Source organism: Erpetoichthys calabaricus, chromosome 10 (assembly GCF_900747795.2).
Source record: "Erpetoichthys calabaricus chromosome 10, fErpCal1.3, whole genome shotgun sequence".
In the NCBI taxonomy this organism is placed as follows: Eukaryota; Metazoa; Chordata; class Cladistia; order Polypteriformes; family Polypteridae; genus Erpetoichthys; species Erpetoichthys calabaricus.
In genome coordinates, this window is record NC_041403.2 from 62,801,849 (window position 1) to 62,825,035 (window position 23,187).

The following is a 23,187-nucleotide window of genomic DNA, read 5'->3' on the forward strand; positions in this document are numbered from 1 at the left end:
TAGGTGCATTGGTGATCCTAAATTGTCCCTGGTGTGTGTGTGCTCACCCTGCGGTAGGGCTCCCTGCACTGGGGTTTGTTTCCTGCCTTGCGTCCTGTGTTGGCTGGGATTGGCTCCAGCAGACCCCCATGACCTTGTAGTTAGGATATAGTGGGTTGGGTAATGGATGGATGGATGAATACAACAGCTTTTTGCAGAATTTGAAACTTTTATTTTTTAAAATTCCACATGTGTATGTATTTCCCTTATTGAAGGGGCTTTCTAAATCAGCAGTTATTTGTATCAGTAGCATGGGCTCCAGCATTCTTTAGGAGAGTGGGCTTTACAAAATAGGATTGCCAGTTCAGTTCCTTCTCAGAACTTTCTGTGTGACTGAGAGAAAGGCACTTAAACTGCCTGTGCTCCATTTCTGAAAAAATATATACTGGACAAGTATGTGTATGTTAACAATTGTAATGTATCCTGACCTTGCAGATGACCCTGGGTAAAGGCCCTGTCAGTTTAGCTGTAATAATTATAATATGCTTGGTTGTATTGTCTGATGTTAAACTGTGTTTTACAATATTGCGCTCTGCCTTTTAATTATAGTTTTCACTATACTGTATTTTAAAGGCATGTTAAATGTATTTAAAAGTACTGCCTCCTTTTAAAGCTTAATAAAATAACCATGTGCATAGAGACTAATCTTTATTTAAACATCTATTTAAAGGGGAAGTTCTCTACAATCTATATCCTCCATCTTTTGTGGCAATATCATGTAAAAAAGTTAATTGGACAAAAATTTTCTGTTTCTTTAAAAAATATAATGCAATTTCATAATGAATTATAGACAATGGACATGATGAATATAGGATTGGATGTTAAACAAGAAGGTGAAAAACTCTTTTTGACCCTGAACATTTCATCTACTTGTGTGATCAATTGCAGTGCAACCATTTTATACTTTACATGAACAATATCATGCGTTAGGAATTGGTTCAATAGTGGTAATTCATACAAAGTAAGCTCATTTACGTGATTCCATCCATTATCCAAACCACTATATCCTAACACAGGGTCACAGGGGTCTGCTGGAGCCAATCCCAGCCAACACAGGGCGCAAGGCAGGAACAAACCCCGGGCAGGGCGCCAGCCCACTGCAGGGCACACACACACACACACACACCAAGCACACTAGGGACAATTTAGAATCACCAATGCACCTAACATGCATGTCTTTGGATTGTGGGAGGAAACTGGAGCACCCGGAGGAAACCCACACAGACATGGGGAGAACATGCAAACTTCACGCAGGGAGGACCCGGGAAGCAAACCCAGGTCTCTTTACTGTGAGGCAGCACCGCTACCACTGCGCCACTGTGCCGCCCAATTTACATGATGGTGTAATGTGTTGATCTCTGTGTGTGTTTTAGCTGCTGAAAGCTTTGGCAGAATTTTAGTAGCATTATACATCAGACAGTAAGGTTTCCATGCTTTTTCAAATGAATTCAATCCTTTATGTAGTAGTAGTAGTGTCACATTTACAAAATGTGGTGAATTCTTAGTTGCATGAAATACAGAACCTCATTTTGTATAACAGAAAATACAAATAATCATTATCTGATGTACTTACTACTTGCGATTCTATATACCAGCTTCCTCACATCTTATGGAAATAAACAAGAAAAAAACTTTAGTTCAGTTAGTGCTGCTATCTAGTATAGAAATTACATGTGATCAAAATCTGTATTAAAGTAAATGATATAGGCAATAATAACTAACTTAAAATAGTAGATACTGTACCAAGTTAAACAACTCCACTTGATGGTGTGAACTTAGTCATCTTAAAGTAAATCAATAACAAAAACAAATCAAATTCACAAAAGTATTGGAGACAGTTTTAAAAGATGAATTGTCTCTGTTTGTCCCTATGTTTAAACAATATTTCCTACATATTGTTAATGTATCAAAAGTATTACTCATCTGTTGTAAATTAGAAATGTAAACAGCGCTAAGAGCTTTTCTATATTCAATATTGATATTTTCCAGGAATTTAATTGGATTAAGCCGATTTGTGAATGTTATGTTAAAAATAATATGTAATTATTCATTATTGGACAGTTCATTATTTTGCACATGTCAAGGTATTGTTCAAATGTACCCTGCTGACCACTTCTAAAAAACCCTCCTCAGATTCATGGATATTGTATTGACTAAATCTGCATGTGCTTATTTTGGGTGTCATGTACATGTTATATTTAGGGAACTGTGAGGTAAAAGCTGGCAAAAATGATAGAAGAAGCCAAAGCAAAATCACTTTGTGCACTGCACGGCACACTGCTCATTGACATTGAACAAAATTCTTTGAAGGTGTTTGAGACTTAGCTGTACTGAGGGTGCATTTAAGGTGAATTGTTTTCTGTTTAATAATTAAAATGAACGCAGCTACAGTAAATGCCATATTTTCTTTCACATCTTTAAGACACACGTGTTAAGTTGACGAATGACTCTAAATTGGGTTCCTTTGCCTGAATGATTTTGCACGGCAGTGGACTGCTGTTCCATTCACATCTGGTGTACTGCCTTGAAGGTCTGCCCCTCTGTGAATGAAGACGTAATTCCAACTTTTTTTTGTCTTTTATATTATTTCAAATACTGCACTGATAAATGTATATATTAGGAAAAATTGCAAGGTCTATTCTGTTTGTTATACATAATTGAAATAAAGAAATAATGATTGTTGTTTAGACAAACCCCACATGACAAACCACCGCAGGATCCCAGATTAGGACCCAAGTGTACCTCAGCTCCACACTAGTTTAGATGGAATGGAACGGTGTGAGATTTTTTATGGTGGCTGGAGTGCCAATTCTGCCACCAACCCTCATGTTTTCCCTACAGGTTGGAGGGCCTACTTGCAGGCTGGATGCAGGTTAACATCATACCCAGGACAAAGCAATTGCAGGTTAAGGGCCTTGCTCAAGGGCCCAATGGAGTAGAGTCATTTTTGGCCCACTTTTTGAACTGCCCACCTTCCGATTCCCAGTGCAGATCCCAAGCCTCAGAGCCACCACTCCACCCATTGTTGTTTAGCATGTGTGAAAGGTGCTATATAGTGCCCGACCCGGCACAGACTGACGCAGAGGCACGTACTTAAACCAACAGACTTATTTTCTTTTCAGCCGTGGGGCACGCCTTCCCTGTGTCCCACAGGCCCAACACAGTCCCACAAAGAACTTAACACACCAAAACACTCTTCTCCTTGACCACCACTCCTCCTCTAGCTTAGTCCTCCTCCTCCCGACTTTGGCTCTCGAGTGGTGGTGGCTGGCCCTTTTTATAACCCACCCGGAAGCGCTCCAAGTGCTTGACCACCTGGTCCTAATTGCACTTCCGGGTGTGGCTGCAGATTCGTCCAGCCGGGCTGTTGGAAGCAGACAGCCCCCCCTAGCGGCCACCCCGGGCCCCAACCAAGCTGTGGAGGACTCCATCTCTCATGGAGCCCTGCGGGAGGTTGGGGAATCAGCGTTGGCCAGGGAGGTTGCCACCAAGTGGTATTGAGTTGTCCATGGCTGCTCCCCCGGAACATACACAGCAGGGGCGTCCCGGCCGGTTTCGTCACACGTTATTTTATTTATTAAACAAATCAATTTTGTTTTCTATAATGTAAAACACTTTTCTGTCTGGACAGATGATACTGAACCATTTTTGGAGACAGCTTGAGATTTCATCTTAAAGAAGTGAGTGGAGTGCATGCTCACAATGTTAGCTGAAATTTAATCACAGCACAACTTGCTCCTCAGTATACTTAAAGGTGCAGTAAGATACTGTTTCAGTATTTCTTTTCTGTAGCACAGTAACGTAGTGGTTAGTTCTGCTGCATCAAGGGATAAAGGTTTGATTCCTGCTAAGTGTCCATGCCTGCATACTGGGTGCATTGGTGTACTCCTGGTTCCTTCAGTATCTCAGAGATATGCATGTTAGAGTAGTTGATGACTGTAAGAGTACTGCCTGTGGTTTTGTTTAGTAGTGTTTTCTTCTTTTCTTTTGTGCCAGGCACAGCTGCTATAGTTTCCAGTTCCCCAAAATTCTGTAAAGGAAAACAAAAGCACAGAAAATGGGTGCACAAAAGGATAATTTGTGCAATACATTCATTTAGATTACTAGTAATTGTGACAATTACAATCATGTCTTAGCTTTTCAACATTGTTAGCCTTAGGGAACTCATTCCTCTCTTAAATTATGGCGTTTATTCAGTAAAGTGTACTTTATAACCTTGGAGTAACTCTCTCAAAGCCTTGGTGAGCGCTAGAACACCTCTTAACAACAAACGTTCTGGTCTGCCAGTGCTAAAAGTCCTAAAGGTGTTCCATAATTCTGGTAGGATTATGAAATAAGGACACCTGCCTCTTTTATACAGTATGTCTTGGGACAACGTTGCAGTATGTTTTTTCGTTTTTTGAGTGCTTTACACTGAAATTTCAAGTGTCTGTTGGGTTTTATTTCTTCTTTTCATTGATTCATTTTTCATTTTTAAAGCCTACCTAGTCCAGATTTACAGTAATGGGGGCTAATATAACCCAGCGAGTAGCGCAGCATGTGACGAAGGGCGCAACCCATGATACGGCCTAAACTGGTGCAGGACATGTGCACATTGACGCGCATATTCAGTCTCAAAGGGTTAATTTAAAGTTATCTCCTATTTTTTGGTTGTATACTTCAATGCTTTTTGATTTTAATCAATGCAATTAAAATCATAAATATTTATGTTTCTAGAAATAACTAATTTGAGTGATCTTTTACTATTTTTGGTTAATTTAGGCCTTCATTCATTCAGTTGTGTATTCAGTCTGCATGTTCTAGGAGACGTTCCTCTCCTGACATACACGATATATATTGTTTTCTCAAATTTCAAATGCTTCTTTATAATTGTTCATGAGATTAGTTACAGTGCCTGTTAGCAAATACAGGATATGTAAGTATCACATTGCATTAGCACTATATACAGTTTTTACCCAGTACACTTTTCTACCTAAATTAATCCCAAATAAGGTTTAATGATAGGCACTTTTTGTTTTGTTCTTGTATTTGTTTTAGATTTTTGGACAGATTGAATGTTGGGTACATTCGTGCAAAATGCTCATTCATCCATTCCTTTTTCCCTTAGTGGGTTTCACTTGCACACAACACTGTAAAAGGAAAATTTTTGATACCCCCCTCAAAACACACACATTTTGATATAACCCTGACTTGTACTGAACCTGTTGTAAAATGGATGGACGGATAAATTGTTTTGAACAGTTGTGTATTAATTACTGAAAATGTATAAAAACCTCTAATTTTTTTCGGTATTTCCTGAACTTAGAAATATGGTTGGGATTCTAATGGCTACATGCACAGAGGCTTATTGAGCTTGAGGTTGGACTAAGAACAACAGCTCATTGCTCAAATGAAAGAGCTAGAGGTAAAGGGACATGTTTTGAGCTGAAAGGGAGAATTATAGAAGAGACCGGTGACACTGTCCCCTCTGATATTCAATAACAGTTTGTCTTCTAACGTCTGCACAGACCTGATATTCTTTATTGTTTTGTATTGTATGCTTGATTTGGTCAACTGGTTCTGCTTTCTGACTTTCCATGTGTAAATGCCAAACAGTCTTTTTGGATTTTTGCTAAAATGGCATTTTCTAAACAATGTGCAAATTGCTGGCCCAAATTTCTTATAGCAGAATTGCAAATTCTTCACAAGCAGCTTAGAGTTGGCTGTGGCAACTCATTATACAGAAGTGTAGTGAATGCTCAAGTTCATTGTAATCAGGTCAAAGAAGCTGTTACTGTTGCCTTTTGTGCCATGCATAATGATTTGCACAAAGGATTGACCTGCTTATTGCTTTCCAGTGTGTTTTTACTCCTTAACTATGCTGATTCATTATTCCTCAGGATACTGTTTTGTTTTGTGTGTACAGTTTGTACTTCTCATTTATTCTACATTTTAATGTAGGTGTGTTTTGTATTACCTGTTTATTAAAAAATATACCATTAAACCAAATAAAATCCATTTCTTTAATACAGTACCATTATTAAGTCAATGGCAGTTTTTTGTTCCCCACTTTTGTTTCTGTTTAATTTCAGTTTTATTTACAACTGTGCACTTACTGTATTTGTGACACATCTTTTAAGGAGAGATTTGCAGTTACTGCTAATGCTTTAAAATGTCTGTACCCTCGTTTGAATCCCTTAAGGTGTGCGCTCTGTGTTGAGCCTGCATGTTGACCTCATGTTTGTGTGGGTTTCTTCCAGGCTCTGAGGCTTTCCAGTTGTGTTCAAAGACATGCTGTTAGGTTGATTGGCAACTCTTAAGTCATGTTCACTCTGCTGCTAAAAGTGACCCAATTCTCTTTTTTTTTCTCCCTGTGCTATAGTGTATGTAACAGAGGTTTAATAGCCTACGTTGAAAACATTACTAGCTGTCATATCTTTTCAATTCCAGTGTGAACTACATCCATGTGTGGTTCTAAATCCAATACTAATGTCTGCCACCAGAAATCAACCTGCATTTGAAAGCTCAAATCAGAATGGCCCATGAGATTTTTACATCCTTTGAATCATATTAAATTGACATCTTGACCAGAAATGATGTTCTACACCTCACGTTAAAAGAACCACATGCTATTTTTTTTTCTGCTGTTCAAATTTTTTTGCTGTTCAAGTAAGGTTTGAAGCTATCATATGATGCAAAGGTAGGAAATATGACTTTCATCAAAGACATCAGCTTACTGCAGGAATCCTTGTCTCATTTGAAAGTCATTTGGGACTTCCTGGAGGTCATCTGCTTGAGGCAGTTTGATTTAAAACACAGCTGAATGTACTGTCATGACCATTGAGAGTAAAGAGTATTGACAACTTGTTGGTGCTGAATGTCAGATTGTAGCAGACTACCAAAAATGAATAAATAAAGGGAGTATTTATGTTTGTATTTTCTAGATTGATAGGCATTTGTTTTCCAGTGGCAAAAACAAAGTGCTAAGACTGTAGGATGGGGTGTTCAGTTAATTAATTATCAATATTTTAATTATACGTAAGTATTAGAACATTAGAACAGTCTAGACGAGAACAGGCCATTCAACCCAATAAAGCTGGCCACTCCTATCCACTTTACTCTTCTGAAAAAACATCAAGTGTAGTTTTGAAAGTCCCTAAAGTTTTACCATCTACCACACTACTTGGTAACTTATTCCAAGTGTCTGTGGTTCTCAGGGTATTGAAAAACTTCCTAATGTTTGTACGAAATTTACCCTTAACAGATTTACAACAGTGTCAGCTTGTTCTTGATTAACTCATTTTAAAGTAACAGTCTTGATCCACTGTACTAATTCTCATCATAATTTTAAACACTTACAGTAATTCATGTCATCTGTTAATCTTCTTTTGCTTAAACTGAAAAGGCTCAGCACTATTTAATCTTTCCTCATAATTCTTCCTCAATAGCCCTGGAATCAGCCTAGTTGCTCTTCTCTGGACTTTTTCTAGTGCTGCTATGTACTTTGATGAGCCTGGAGACCAAAACTGCACACAGTACTCTATATGAGGCCTCACCAGTGCATTATAAAGCTTGAGGAGAACCTCCTTGAACTTGTACTCCACACATCGTGCTATATAATTAAACATTCTGTTAGCCTTCTTAATGGCTTCTGAACACTGTCAGCAAGCTTATAGCGTAGAGTCCATTAAGACTTATAAATCCTTCTTGTAAGGTGTACTCTCAATTTTCAGATCTTCCATTATATATTCAAACCTAACATTTTTACTTCCTATGTGTACTACTTTACATTTACTGACATTAAACTTCATCTGCCACAAATCTGCCCAAGCCCGTATGCTGTCCAAGTCCCTCTGTAACGATTTAATGGATTCCGGATTATCCGCCAATCCACCTATCTTGATATCATCTGCAAACCTGACCAGCCTGTTACTTATATTCCTATCCAAATCAATTATATATATTAAAAATAACAGTAGCCCTAGTGCCGACCCCTGTGCAACACCACTCTTAACATCAGCCAATTCTGATAAGGTTCCCCACATGATCACTGTCTGCTTTCTGTGTCTGAGCCAATTCTGCAACCATCTAAAAACATCACCCTGAACTCCCACTTCTTTTAGTTTGATGCCCAACCTCTCATGTGGCATCTTATCAAATGCTTTCTGAAAGTCCAAATAAATAATATCATATTTTCCACTTTGATCATACCCTTTTGTTGCATCCACATAGAATTCCAACATGTTAGTAAAACATGACCTCCCTCTTCTAAACCCATGCTGACTGTTCAGAAAAACTCCTGTACTTGCCGTGTGCTGCTTGATCTTCTCTTTAATAATTCCTTCCATTAAATTTCCTGTGATGCACGTTAAGCTTACTGGGCTATAGTTGCTTGGATCTGACCTTTTTATATAATGGGATAATAAATGCAAATTTCTAATCCTTTCCATTTTGTGCCGTGACTTCCTAAAAATATGTGTCAAGGGTTTATATATGTACTTGCTAACCTCCTTAAGTACCCAAGGGTAAATATTATCTGGTCTCGGAGATTTGTTTGATTTCAGCCTATTTAATCTGAGCAGCATTTCTCCATCTACAATTTCTAAATCACTCAGAACCTCCTTAGTAGTCCCATTTAACACTAGGAGGTTATCTACTTTCTCACTTGTGAAGACCTCAGAAAAATGTTTTTTTAGAGCATCTGCTATTTCACTGTCTGTATTTTTTAATTCCCCTTTACTATTCGTGATGCACTTCACCTCCTCCTTGACTGTTCTTTTACTACTAAAATACTGAAAGAATCCAAAAGGAGTCCCAGTGCCCCATAAACCTATACCCTTCTATCCTGCACCAAGATTTGAGCCACTCATTAAACCTCCTAATATCTTCAGTCTTACCTGGACTGGCATGTGGCACAGGCAGAACTTCAGAGAAGACTACCTTGTTCGTTCTGCTCCTCAGCCTAGCACCTAACTCTTTAAATTTGGATCACAGAACTGACAGACTACCCTTATGTATGTCATTTGTTCCAACATGGACAAATGACAACTGGATCCAGCCTATTACCTTCAACATTGCTAGTAATTAATTAAAGCAATCAACAAGACATCCCAAGGGATGTCAAGTTAAGTGTAGGATGAGTGAAAGATCTTTATTTCACTTTCTGTCTGGAGCACTACAAATATGAAGAGATATGTATAATATATGAGCAAGGTTCACAAATTGGTGAAAGTTTACATTAACACTTTCATATTCTCTGTTGTCATTTGAATGTGGCCAAAGACTTATTTTCACAAATAACACAGACACTCTTATTGCAATAAAAAAAATGCATGGTAGTGGTAAAAGAAGCATATATTGATATATATGTACAGGATATACGTATATAGTAATACATAGGCGAAAGACAGTAACAAACAACACAAAACATACAATTATGAAAACATACTTGAATTTATCTCACCTGTGTTAAAAGGCACATGACTTATGAATTTAGGTCTTTCAATTCATGTGTTCAAGATGGGTACGTTGTTTAGCTAGATATTAAGCTTCATGCGTTTGCACTCTGGCATTCATTTGCTCACAGCTTACCACATAACACAGAGTCCTGTGTGTACGTGTATGTGTGAGTACATGTGTGTCTGAGATGCAGCTCTTCACTTACTGATTGGATTTTGGATGAGAAACTCATAACAGCCAGAATTAAATATAATTAAAGGAGAAACACTCCAGAAGAAGGTAAAAGAAAATGAACATGGTAAAAAGAAGATTATGAGTTTAAAGCTATGGCAAAAATAAATACAAATATCATACTAATACATTTTTCTGAAAAGTAGAAAATAGCTAATTAATTAAGTAAAAATTAAGCTTATTAATTAAGTAGAAGTAAGACTGACCCATTGGTGTGTGAAAATGGTTGGAATAAAAACTCACCACCATTGTTGTGTCCCAGGACTAAACTTGAGAAAACTTCCAATAACCAAATGATAAAAATTAGTCCAGTTCAAAGTATAATCAATCCAGTGAATCACAGAAAACGTTAAGGTCCATTAATCTTAAACAATGCTCAAATTTTCATAAAAAATAAAGTGTGAGTTTAAATGATTGAGCTTACTTGTTTAGATTGATCACACCTGAATGAATTCAGTGCAATATATACTTGATGATTCCTTATCTTTCACAGAGAGAAATTAGACAGGTTTGAATTGACTTAACGTGTTTGTTTGATGTGAATAAGTGGGTTCACTTCACTCAGAAGTTGCATAGTCTATTGAATGGCCATCTAATATGTTCTGTACAATATGAAAAGCACATTTGAAATTTGTGACATTACTATATACTACAGAGGATATAAGATAAAAGTTTCAGATTCCTTACTCAAATTGGACCCCAAATGAATGAATTATCCAACAAAGGAACAAACAGCACAACCACATCATCTGTTCTGCTGCGGTTTAACAATGCCAGTTGAACTAAAGGATGTCATCCATCAAAAGGCGTTTAGTGTCCCTGTGGAAATGTTTCTTTTTTCCTGCTGTTTTTAATATTACTCTGTGGATGCAAAGTCTCATTGAAATGGATGTTGGCTCGATTTTAAAGTTAATCCAATAATGCTTTTGAGAACAAGAACAAAATCTCCTCTCATGACACAATGCAAAGATGCTTATGTATTGCTGCCTGTTTATTGTTGTCAGGCCTTAGTTCATTCACATACAGCTCTTGATGCACTTATATAAAGCAGCTTTAATATTAACATGAAAATAATGCAGCAATCCAAAAAGCGTGCCACAGATAGAGAATTATCCTCTAAAAATTAAAAAAAAATAAATAAAAGAATAGACTGAATGACACTGGAAATGGATAGTTTGAAAGGATATTGGTGTTCTTGATGATGATATCAAAAATAGGAAAGGAAGAAAGAAACAAAAGTGAACAATAGACAAAAAAGTAATTTGAAAAAAATGAAGACTGTCAAAATAAGCTCTTTGATATTTGCCATGTGCATACACTTTCAAATCTATTTCATGTTTATGATGACTGGAGCTACCTAGCAGTATTTTGCTCCATTTCAGAACAGCCCTGGACGGGGGCACAAAACGAGACTTAGTCACATGCAGCCAGTTTAAGGTTCCCAACAAACCTAATAAAAATGTCTTTGAAATATGGGAGGAATGTGGAAGAAAATTTTTAACGGACACCCCCCTAGAATGCCCCGGTTTAAGCAATAAAACACAGGTAGGAGAAAGTGTCAATCATCATTCTTTATCTAAATCTTGCAAGAGGAGACGACATATTTTATTAGCAAGTGCTGCAAACAAAAGAGTGTCGTCTACGCTATATTTATACAATTCATTGATTAGATCACTACTCAAAAAAGGAACATAATCAGAAAACTTTTAACATGATTGGTTACACCCAGTTGCTAATGGGACATGGCAAACATTGATACTTTAAATAACCTCAATTAACCCCTTCCACTAGGTTGATTTGGAAGACCTATTAGCTTAGGGTGTACGGGACTTTATAAATGTATTATTATTATTCCTACGTTAAGAGATGTGTGAGATTTTGCATGTTCATCTTGTTATTCTCATAGTGTATAATTTATAATCCAGCTGGGCACATCAACAGGAAACTTTGTACTTTTACAATAGAACAATGATTATACCTTAAAATATGACATTTTCTCTTAAGTGTTATATAAAAAATAACAAAAAGTGCATTTATCATACTGAATAATAAAATAACAGCATCAGCTTTGAAGCATAAGCTCAGAAGGATATGAGACTCAAACACATGCTAGGTGCACATTGGACCAGGGTTCAAATTCAACTCTTACAGGAACCCAAAGTATTTAGAAGAAATCTACAAAGACAAAAGGAAAATATGTAAAATCCATACAGTGACTGGACGTGGGATTCAAACCCAAGGCAATAGATCTATGAGGCAGAAGTGCTAACTTTTCTGTCACCCATCTTTATAATGCTGGGCAAGACTATGAATTACTATACATGGAGCAAAAAAGTAATTTATTATAATAAGTTATATTTTTCAAGAACATGATAACACAGGTACTTGAAATAATTGAAATAAGGTTCTGTTTACATTGCTATTTAAAAGTACCGGTCTTTCTGAAAATATAATAATTAGATTTATTTTTCATCAACAAATTAGCTAATTATGTATCATATAGTGCAAGATGATAGTCTGTTAACCATACATGCCTAAGTAGACAGCAACAGAGCTCCTCAATCCAAACAATGAACCTTTTACCTTTACTGTTTACCTCGTAAGTCTCCTAAGGTATGCACCTATCAAAAATGGCAGTTGTATTAATAATGATAAATGTAATTTATAATTGACTTCAATAAAGAAATGTCTATTTAGATTCACTACTTTCCAATCTCTATTTATGTTCTGTTAATAGAAATATTAATGAAGGTTACCTTTACAAACCTCTTTGAACAACACAAATAAAATTATACTAATTTAATTTCAAAAAGTTAAAAGTGAGAAATAAGGATTTAGTTAGCAAGTAGTCATTATTTTATTTAATGATTTTTTGGGGAACAGTAGCCTTAAAGTATTTTAAAAGTAAAGCACACATTTTATAAGCACAATATATGAAAAAATGTATGAAAAACATTGTATAGTATACACACAGCAGCAATTTAATCAAAGTTTAAGAAAAGAAAAAAAGCAAAACAAAAGCATTTTGAAATCTGACAGTTTGATCTTACTCAGAATGTACTGCTAGATAGCTGAGAAATTGCTACAGAATAAGTACAAAAATAATAGTCATATTTGTTTTCTTCCTTGACAGCTCTAGAGCATGCTAAGCTGAATGAGAACCCAAACAGCAGGGAAATCCAACATGGGATTTATTTTTTAGCTATTTTTATCTTTTATCTTTTCACTTCATAAGCACTGGGGAGTAAAGAACTCAGGAAATGACACTTAGAATAAAACAAGGACCCTATTGTCCAGTTTCTCCATATTCTTTACATAGAATGAATTGCCATCTTACTAAATAAAAACAGCTCAACAAAACACTTTCAGCATCACCATTAAACTCTGTTGTTTCTTAGCACTAGAATTACCAAACCCTACGAAAAAACTCATAATATCGGCCCACCTTAAATCATGACCTTATGTCATAAAGCTTATGAAACCGTTTCTGGACAAAGGCAAAACCTAACAACAGTTGCGTGGAGCTCCCACCTGCAGCTAAAGTCACTTCAGTACACATGTACTTTGTCAGCATGCCTGTGTCGAAACTGACAGATGAAGCTCTACAGATAAGTAGATAAATATAGGTAAATAACATTCGACCTGGCTTTTATGTAAGTAACATATACATAGTTTTCATATAAAAACCATCACAAAACATAATCACAAACAGGACTTTGCACGATACCTTGGCAAGCTCTGTAAGCCATGCTGTTTTGTTGAAGGACAGGTAAGTGTGGGGCAGACTGACTGGCAGGATGCTGCATCCAAACAGTGCCATCTTTTGCATTTACACCTGGTGCAGCTGTGTTGTTCTTATATGTGAGTGGAGATTTCTTGCGGGAGGGGCTTCTGTTCTCTTTCTCCGATGTAGAACCCTCGTCCTCATCTGAGTTCACCTCTGCTATAGCATGTCTTTATTTGAAAACAGCAGTGTCAGATCGGGCCGAACGTGTACATGACTGAGAGAATAAAACTGAATAAAAAAAACCCAAAAAAGCTAACCTTTATATGTACCATAAATTTACACGAGCTGTTACAGACTCAAATCAAATGTATGTTTTTATACTATAATAGTAAGAATAAGAGCAGATCACTACTCAAAAAGGTCTCTGCAATGTTTTTCCCTTCACTATTCAAAATGTACCTGTAACAGACTGTAAAAGTTATATAGTCTGTAACCATATATTTCCACCCATATTTATTTATATTGTTAAGTACCTTTTAGCGATGATCCAGTAAATAGCTCCATTTATTCATTTTCATGCATTTGTTTAACAGATTTACATACCTGTTTTTTTCACCCAGGCTCATATGACATAACGTCTTAACTGACAGTAATGTGCGTGGTATACTGTATATACCTCCTCTGTTATTTTCAGTAAGCTACATTAATATGCTGATAAATCCTCAAATGAACAGCTGTACTGTAGGCCTTTTCAGTTGGCTATTAATTTATGCATTTATTAATTATGCATTTATTATTATTTTAATTGTTTATTTCACCAGCCTTGTAAGCTACAAATGTCCCACCACTTAACTAATGACAGAATAAGGGTGAAGATCTCTTAATCTAAATCTAATTTATTAATAATAAAGATAACATTTACTGTCGAGTTAATAATTAATTATAAGTTACTGCAATATTTGAGTTAGCATTGGCTTACTATCATTTCCAGTCCCTTAGAAAGAAATACTGTATGACAATGATTAATATTTACCTTTTATATATAACCTCAGAGGTGCTGTTTAATTAGCATGTATTGTACAATTAAACATCAGAGGCTAAGTAGCATTCTCAGTGTGTTACATGAATAATAGTTCACATGCAACCTCAAAGAGTAAGCACTATTCCTTAGCGTGTGTTTCAGAGTAAAAAACCTTAGAGGCTAGACAGCTTAACATAACATATGTTATATTTAATTAAAAGCCTGACTATTTAAAGAATACTCTCCAATTATGAATATTCAGTCTGTGGTCCTCAGAGGCTGAGTTCCCAACATTTGTCCACTGTGAAAAGGGTTATACCTTTACAGCATTAAGACACTTGATAGCAAAGTTAAAGATTAGACATGGTTTATAGTAATTAACAATTTATTAAATAGAAAACTCAAAGCTACAGGTATATACAGTAACAGAAGATAATATATTTACAAATATACAGTATATGGTGGGTAATTTTTAAGAATACAGACTTTATGGGAGGGAGCCCTAAAATCTTTCAAGTTGGCTATTGGGTTTTGTCTCTTTATGCCAAGTTACTGGACCAGTTCTGTAGCACAAGCTGGAAATAAAAACTGTGATAAAATTATATAAGCCTTTGCAGATTAATAGTTATCAGATGGAATGAGGCGTGAGTCTCTGACTCCTGTTAAGTGAAGCTGACATAATAGGCTAACTTCTGATGTCCGAAAACCATCAAAACAGGTGTACTGTGTAATCAACAGTTCTTGACTCTGAGAAACAGCCAAAGGATAATCTGATTTTTGGCTTATCCTTTGAGAAAGAGTTCTTTCTTAAGAGTCTTTCACTGGATGATCACATCTATCTATCTATCTATCTATCTATCTATCTATCTATCTATCTATCTATCTATCTATCTATCTATCTATCTATCTATCTATCTATCTATCTATCTATCTATCTATCTATCTATCTATCTATCTATCTATCTATCTATCTATCTATCTATCTATCTATCTATCTATCTATCTAATAGGCTTTAATTGTCTAGTCCCCAATGGTGGGGACATCAGATGGATCTGGTTCTCTCACTCTTTGATGTGTAGACAAGTTAACTCCTGATGCAATTCTTAGGGTAGGCATCTGCGCTCAGAACATTATGGTGGGTTGATTGGAGTGACCACTATCCTTCAGTACCAAATGCTTCACATTCATCAACATATGCCATATATAAAGTACAACTCACACAGATTTTATTATTTTATTTATTATTTTATTATTACACAAAAAATATAAGATCCAAAAACTCCCATTTGAGTGATGATCAACCAAGAGTATTCAGGAGGTACTCTCAATATGAATCTAAAAGTCTATTCCAGGCAATGTCCATGCTCCTGCTATGATGTAGAATAGTGTATGCAATTCTCGAAATATTGAAATATCTCTCCATGTCTGTCACTTCTAATGCCAGAAAATAAACACTAGCTGTCTTAGACCATGGTTGGCCTAATTATGGAGTCACAGCTAAATTACATCAAAGTACTGTAGAAGATGAATTGCTGACTTCAGGGTGTCAGTCTCTTTAATATGTATATAAATATGGTGCCTCATATAATGTCCAACTATGATACTGACTCAAAACAAGATCATCTGAATAGAAAACCACATAAATCATTTATCTCATTGAACTTGAGTTTTTGGATCTGTGTAACCTGTATATTTTTGTACATGTTGTATATGTTTATTAATTTAATATGAGTAATGAGAAGGTACTATTAAAGTGAAGAGAAATAATGATAATATTAGTTTTATATTAACAGAGTGAGATGATCTGACACCTATAGAATAACGTGTATGGTGTCCTTCTATTCCCATGTTAATTAATTTCATTATTATACATTATAAACTCAACTCATTACAAGGGAATGGGTAGTGTGCATAAGTCAATGAAAAAAACCTCAGACTGTTTCATCTAGAGCAACTTTACCTCTACACTCACACTGAAAACTCAGTGGGCTAGAAAGTGCAGTTGAACTGAGGTTCATTGGAAGCTGCAAAAAAATAAGTTTATCTGTTTATCAGTGTGGCATCATAGAAGGCCAGAGTGAAGCAGAATTAAAAAAACAACACTTCACAGGGCACTGGTCTGTTACAGGACACATGGTCATATGGATTCACAATTGCCATTCAAGTGCTGCTCATAACATGTCCTGGTAATGTGGAAGTGAACCATACTGAAATCCTAGAGCAAAAACAAAAGTAAGCAGCGAAAGAAAATGCAAAAATCAAGTGCCCTGTCTGAAATCTTAAATGAGAAGGTCAACTTTAATGTTAGCTGCAGTAATGCTAGTAGAGTATATGCAGTATATATATGAAAAGTCATTAAAAGTGTCCTTTTTCTCATTCACATAACAAGAGAAGTTACAGTGTCACTTTTTTAATATGTCATTTTATTACAGGTGAAATATCACAGTTCTGTTCTTGTATTCTTCCGTATATTATAAAACTGAAAAAAATCTTTACAGAGCATGCATAGTGTATGCATCAAGAAACTAAGCAGACATTTCCATTTCTAACGAGATTAGTTGTAAATGTTGCCAAGTTCCATGAATTTTTTCACATTGTACAGATTTGCTAAGCGTTGCTTCTTTATTAATATCTGGATTCATTTTTTTTCCTTCTACCACTAAATGTGACACATTTGTTTATTGAGTCACAGGTGGCTGAGACCGCATTCCTAACTTTCTTCATAGGGGAAGCACAATAAGAAAGAGTTTTGCTGGTAAGTCAGTGCTTAAGAGTAAAATAACTAGCTCTAGGGAGTAAAATGTTGTGCCTTCAGGCAACTATGGAGTAATAAAATGGTCCTTGTGTTTGCTTTGTCTTTTTGGAGCTTTCTTTTGACAGGTTTTCAAATTTTAACAGCAATAAAAATACTTTTATTCTGTCTATATTTGCCAAAAGGGACAGACACTGCTTATCCTGATCCACATTTTACAGTCAACTCATTAAAAAGCAACATTTGTATTTTCAGTTTATTCAATAAAGTGGATGATCTATCTGATAACTCAGTACATTTTCTTAATATCAATGACTCCTTAAAATGATAATAGCGATACCCCTAATTTAAAAACTGTTAAAACAGAGCGTGCAATAGGTTTTGGTTGGGCCAGAAATGTTTTTAGACATTATTCAAAGCTTTCCATTATCACATGGATTGTTTTTGTATGAAATACTGTCTGCAGTGGGTTGGTGCCCTGCCCGGGATTGGTTCCTGCCTTGCACCCTGTGTTGGCTGGGATTGGCTCCAGAAGACCCCTGTGACCCTGTATTCGGATTCAGCAGATTGGAAAAAGGATGGATGGATGGATGAAATACTGTAACAGCTTTTGTGTGTTTAAACAAAAATATACATAGTAATCACTATCTATGTGCAAAGATTTAAATGCAAATCTTTTCAAAGAAGAAAAAAATGCTCTTGATTCATTATAATGGCTGTCTCAAAGATCTGGTCATAAATATGTTTGTGCATTACAAAATTTATGGCATAAAATAATTTCCAAAAACTCTATTGCCCATAGCTCCTAATATTTCTTACACCAAGGAACATTAAATGCTTGACATATCCCACTGAGAGTGCAGAGATTTATGGTGAGCTAAAAGCTTTTCTTTATTGTCACTGAGATATTAAATATAATTGTCACTACATTGCCGTAAGGCACCTGGCACAAGGTAATATCTGAATATTATCTACTGTATGACTGTCACTGCTGAAATAAAAAAATGCATTAATTTTTTCTTAATAGTATAGAACGGGCTAAACCTGAAATCAGTGGTCACATCACTTTAAAAGCTTGATTGAACAACTCATTGATTACTTTTTTTCATTCATTACATAAGTACATCAAATTTGCAATTACAATAATCATCATCATAATCTAGTTTTATTTGAATAAGTATTGGTTTAAAATAGAATAATGTTAAACAAAGCATGTTAAGGTTTTTTGTTTATTGTTGTTGTTGTTGTTGTGTTTTGTTTTTAATAATGAAATATACAAATTTGTCCTGTGGTATAATGTGACCTGTGATCACACATTAATGTTTTCATTTTCTTCTTTTGGGGTTTTAGAAATCCTTGCTCAATAAGTGTCACTAGTTGGCTTCACCAGTTTTCCATATTTTTTATTTTTTGGAAGGCTGTAGTGGCTGCAGGTTTTTATTCCAACCTGATTGCTTAATTAGAAACTAATTCTTGACAATAACAAATCTTATTTACTTTTAAGACTTTTAGTGTTTCATGTCAGATCATTTTCATATCATAGATTTTTTCCTTTCCATGGATATCATCCAAATGATTTGTAGTCTGAAGTGGATGAGTAATTCTCAGTCCTTCAATTTTTTACTCTTCAGTTTCTTTCCAATTATTTTATTAAACCAAACAGTTCAGATTAATACACAGAAGTGTAAATGAAAGCAAGCTAGATGGAGAACTTGCTGGTTCCTGTGCCATTTGCACCATTTTGCTAATAATTAGTAATTAAAAATAGTGAATGTGGCTGTTAAAGACTAAACTAAGCACTTATGGGTAGGAAAATCATAACAAGTGAGACAACTAAAATGAAGCATAAAATATTGCAGCAATAATCGACTTCTCATTAACAGACTAGGTTGGAACAAAAACCTGCAGCTAGTAAAGCCCTCCAGAATTGACTTTGCAGAGCCCTGTGCTACAGTGCTATTTCTTCTCAATTTTATTGTTAATTTTATTCTATATAATGTAATATAAGTTTATTACATATTATAATCGTAAATGCTTCCTGAGTACCTTCACGGTTGCCCATATTTCCACACTGCTTTCACTGGATAATTGGTTGCCTGCCATTGACTGCCTTGCAGTACATTAGAAAGGTGTTTTCTTGTCCAAATGTATTTTTTACTAAAGAAGCTCCTGTGTAACTTCTTTATGGTTGACAATGTTGCATTTCCTAAAGGAAATTAATCACTAATTATGAATGGTATGGTGGAGCATTGCTCACAGCTTTAATGTACCTGCCTGGCCTCACTCTGGGTAAATTTTGCACAATTACTCCGAGTTCTTTAGTTTCTTCTCACAACTTAACAATATGCTAATCGGCATTTCAAATCGTGGAGCTAAATCTATAAACCTGTATTTTTCCCTTGTCCGACTTTCATTTATGTGCTGTTGGTTTGGAATGGCACCATTTTATTTTATTCCAATGTCTGTAGTCCTTCAACTACTCCCTACTCATTCTCATCTGCTTTTTTGTAACTGATGTGCACAACAGATCAGAAGATGATCACAATCTTCAGGCATTCCTTTATAAACAAAAGGAATTTTTTCCAAAGACATATATTCCAAAATCAGTTCAAAGTCTCAATAAATTTCAAATCAAGGCCCTGTATTCCAGCTCTCTTGCTTTAGGTAACATTTAAGTTCTCATCTTACACACCTCAATTTTAAACTCCCTTTACTGAGGGGGATATTAGTCTCTCATACCCAAGAAAGGTTCATTTATCTGGCTGGAGGTGAACTGCTGGTGATACTTCCAGTCATTCCTTTTATCTTTGGTCCCTGAGCCACAAGACTTAAACACATTGGGCTACCTGGTTTCCTACTTGCCCTCACTGAGCAGGGTAATCCTCATGCCCAGGATTTCTGGTGTGCCAATGATGCATGTGATCCTTTTGCTGAAAAAAAAAAATTGAGCGCGCTCTGACGCATCGAGATTTTCTCATCCATTTCCCTGAGCTCTCCCATGTGCTTCTAACCGCTTTGTCAAGTGAAGGAGGAGCAAACCCTGACCCTGACCAGCAGATTTCTTCTTTTCAGATTCTTATCACTCAGTCATTATCTTCCTCACCACAGCGACTGTCTGTTCTGCCAGATCAAGGGCAGTTGCAGACTTTTTGAACTAGGATGGAACTGGGGGAAGAAATGTAGCCAAAAGAGGTTAAATTTATTACCAGAAAATCAAATCACTAATTTGGAGTCAAGATAATCCCAAGTAATTAATTTGAAGTCTGTTATTCTATTCTATTAGTCAAATAACAAAGAAATCCCAAGAGAGTCATTTTAGAGATTCATAAACATAAAAAAAAACCAGAAAATCCACAATGCTAACCTTTATTTCAATGCTCTGTGACATCATATGCTGCACACGTCTGGTTGTCCTCACCTAGCAAAATTGTAAAGAAATGAACACAAAATTGTAGTGCCCACTGAATAACAAAATGGTGTCATGGTAAGATGCCAAATAATTTACCCTGCTATCATAACATTGTCTACTTTAATTCTGTTACTTGTTTCTACTGTCCAACTTCTAAGGTGCCTGGCTGCTTGCACAGCTATTCATAAGATTCGTGTTTCTCGATGGCCACATTTTTAGGCCAGTACTCCATCCCCTCTTACTATTAATAGAAAACATCACAACACTTGTCTGTTTTCTTCCCTTTGACAATCTGTGTACTTTCCCCCTTGTCTGACAATCATGGCTCACAGTCCTATTTATCAGATCCTCTACAAAATTCTCACCTCCTGCTTTTTCGTTTTCTTTTGCTGGTAATACCAGTTTCATTCTCACCTGCTGATTTTTCTGATATACTGTACTTGGTTTCAGCTGGTCATTTTGAGCTGCTTGATTCTTGCTCTCCTCATACTGTTTCCAAACAAAATAAAATGATTAAATATTTCTGTGTCTGTATTCTTTCTCATGTATAGAAATTGCAGTGATTCTTGTATTTTGTTATTGAGTCAATGTGTCATTTGATCTATTGAATCTTAATGGTAATTCTTGAATTATCTTATGCTACCAGCCTCCTATGTGTCTTTTGAAAAGTTGCCCCATTGTCTATCATATATCTACTGTAAATACCACTTTTTCATGCATCTGTAGCCTAAGCTACCATAATGTATAAAATATGTTTTGTGAAGCACAAAACATTCTAATAAGTCATCTTGGATTTCAGCATTGACAGGTAGACTAAATAAATAAAGAGCATATGGTGCTAAATCCTCCAACAGGCCTTCACGTTAGTCTTAGAATGAAGCAACAGTTTGAAGGCCTTATGTACAAGCCTTTGTGAAACTTCTTAGTTTGCCTGGTTATACAGTATGTAGATGAATGTAAGTATACTGTATGCCTAACCCACTAGCTCCTAATGAGCACACAGTAACTCCAAAACGTAACACAAAAAAGCATTCTTAAAATTAAAAAAAACACAATGAACAAATGCACAAATGTGTTACTTGTTTGGTTTTTGAAGCCAAAATAATAGTCAGTGGTATATAATCGCTCAAATATGATGACTGTAGTGGAAGCACACATGTCATATATATCTCACATGAGAAATCTAAGTTTGGACAAATGTATAAAAAGGTACTAAGGCACAAGGGTGATAAATATACTTGTGCAAGAGCAAGAAGGCCTTTAACCTACCAATGACTATGCAGTTTTCATCATTCTTGAAATAAAAGTTGCTTGTTAATGGCTTTTGTAGTGTTTGTTTATTATTCTCTGAAACTGCTGTTAAATTCCTTTTACTGACATAACTGTTTAAACTGTTTTATCTCTTTTGAATACTTTGGTTTCACAATGTTTACTTCACATTTATGCCCCAGCTAATTTTCTGATTTACCAACACTATCTAATTTATCAATTAATGAGACTGATTTTTTGTATTATATTGGGTATAGCAAAAACTGACTGAAATAATGTTCAATTATTCTTCTCTTTAAATTCATTTTACTACTGGCTCCATAAGATGAAATTTTCTCTTTCGCCATTCTTCTGAAAGCATGACTCATTTTTAGCTTATTCATCATTCTACTTCCACTGGCTACACATCTGGTTACATATGATCATTTGTTTCATATAGCTGTAACTACCATAGCCACTCTAAAAGGAAATTAGAGATTTAATGACCGTTGTTACATGTATGTTACACATACATTACAAAACCTGCAAGACATTTCTTAATCTTAGTCTATTTGACCTTAATAACTCCTTTACAGAAAAAAGAGAGTTAAGGTTCACATCAGTATCTTTTTGACTTTCTGTCCAAGCAGAAGATGCTATACTATTGAATGTAGTACAGTATGTATAGGGCTGATTAGTCTAATGAAATTACAATTTTTAAAAGAATTTTGAATCATTTAATCAGTCTCTCACTCATTACATCTCATTTCAAATTGTTTAGTTAGCATTTTGAAATAATCCCACAACTACTGCTATTGTCATTTTTGCACCACCTGTTCCATCTCCGTGCTTTCTACCCAACACCCCTTTTTTTAAAAAGAGGATTCTGCCTTGTGCCCTGTGTTGGCTGGGATTGGCTCCAGCAGACCCCCGTGACCCTGTGTTCGGATTCAGCGGGTTGGATAATGGATGGATGGATGGATTCTGCAAAAATGTGCTTAGTATTGTTATTTTCTCATTATGGGTTAAAGTTACCCTTAATAAGGTTTATCTAATCTAATCTAAATTATCTATTACAATATTGTATTTGGGTGAAGAAGTTAAACAAAATCAGGAGACTCCAAATGTACTACTGATGAAAAATGAAACAGTTGTCTTATTTATTTAACAGTATCTGTAGAGTATTTAAATAAAATAGTATGTATAAAGATAACATACAGGAATTCTATTTTGCCTTCAGCACTTTAAGCAATTTTTCTACTTCAATGAGAAGAGCTCATACTGTATATTATTGTTTATCTTTAAACTGGGGAATCCATAT

The 23,187-nt window shown here is 35.6% G+C and overlaps 1 protein-coding gene across 2 annotated transcripts in view; it reads left to right on the forward strand.

Moving 5' to 3' along the window:
- brinp2 (bone morphogenetic protein/retinoic acid inducible neural-specific 2) overlaps positions 1-23,187 on the forward strand; it is a 724,527-nt gene that overhangs the window by 219,108 nt on the left and 482,232 nt on the right. The window lies entirely within an intron of this gene.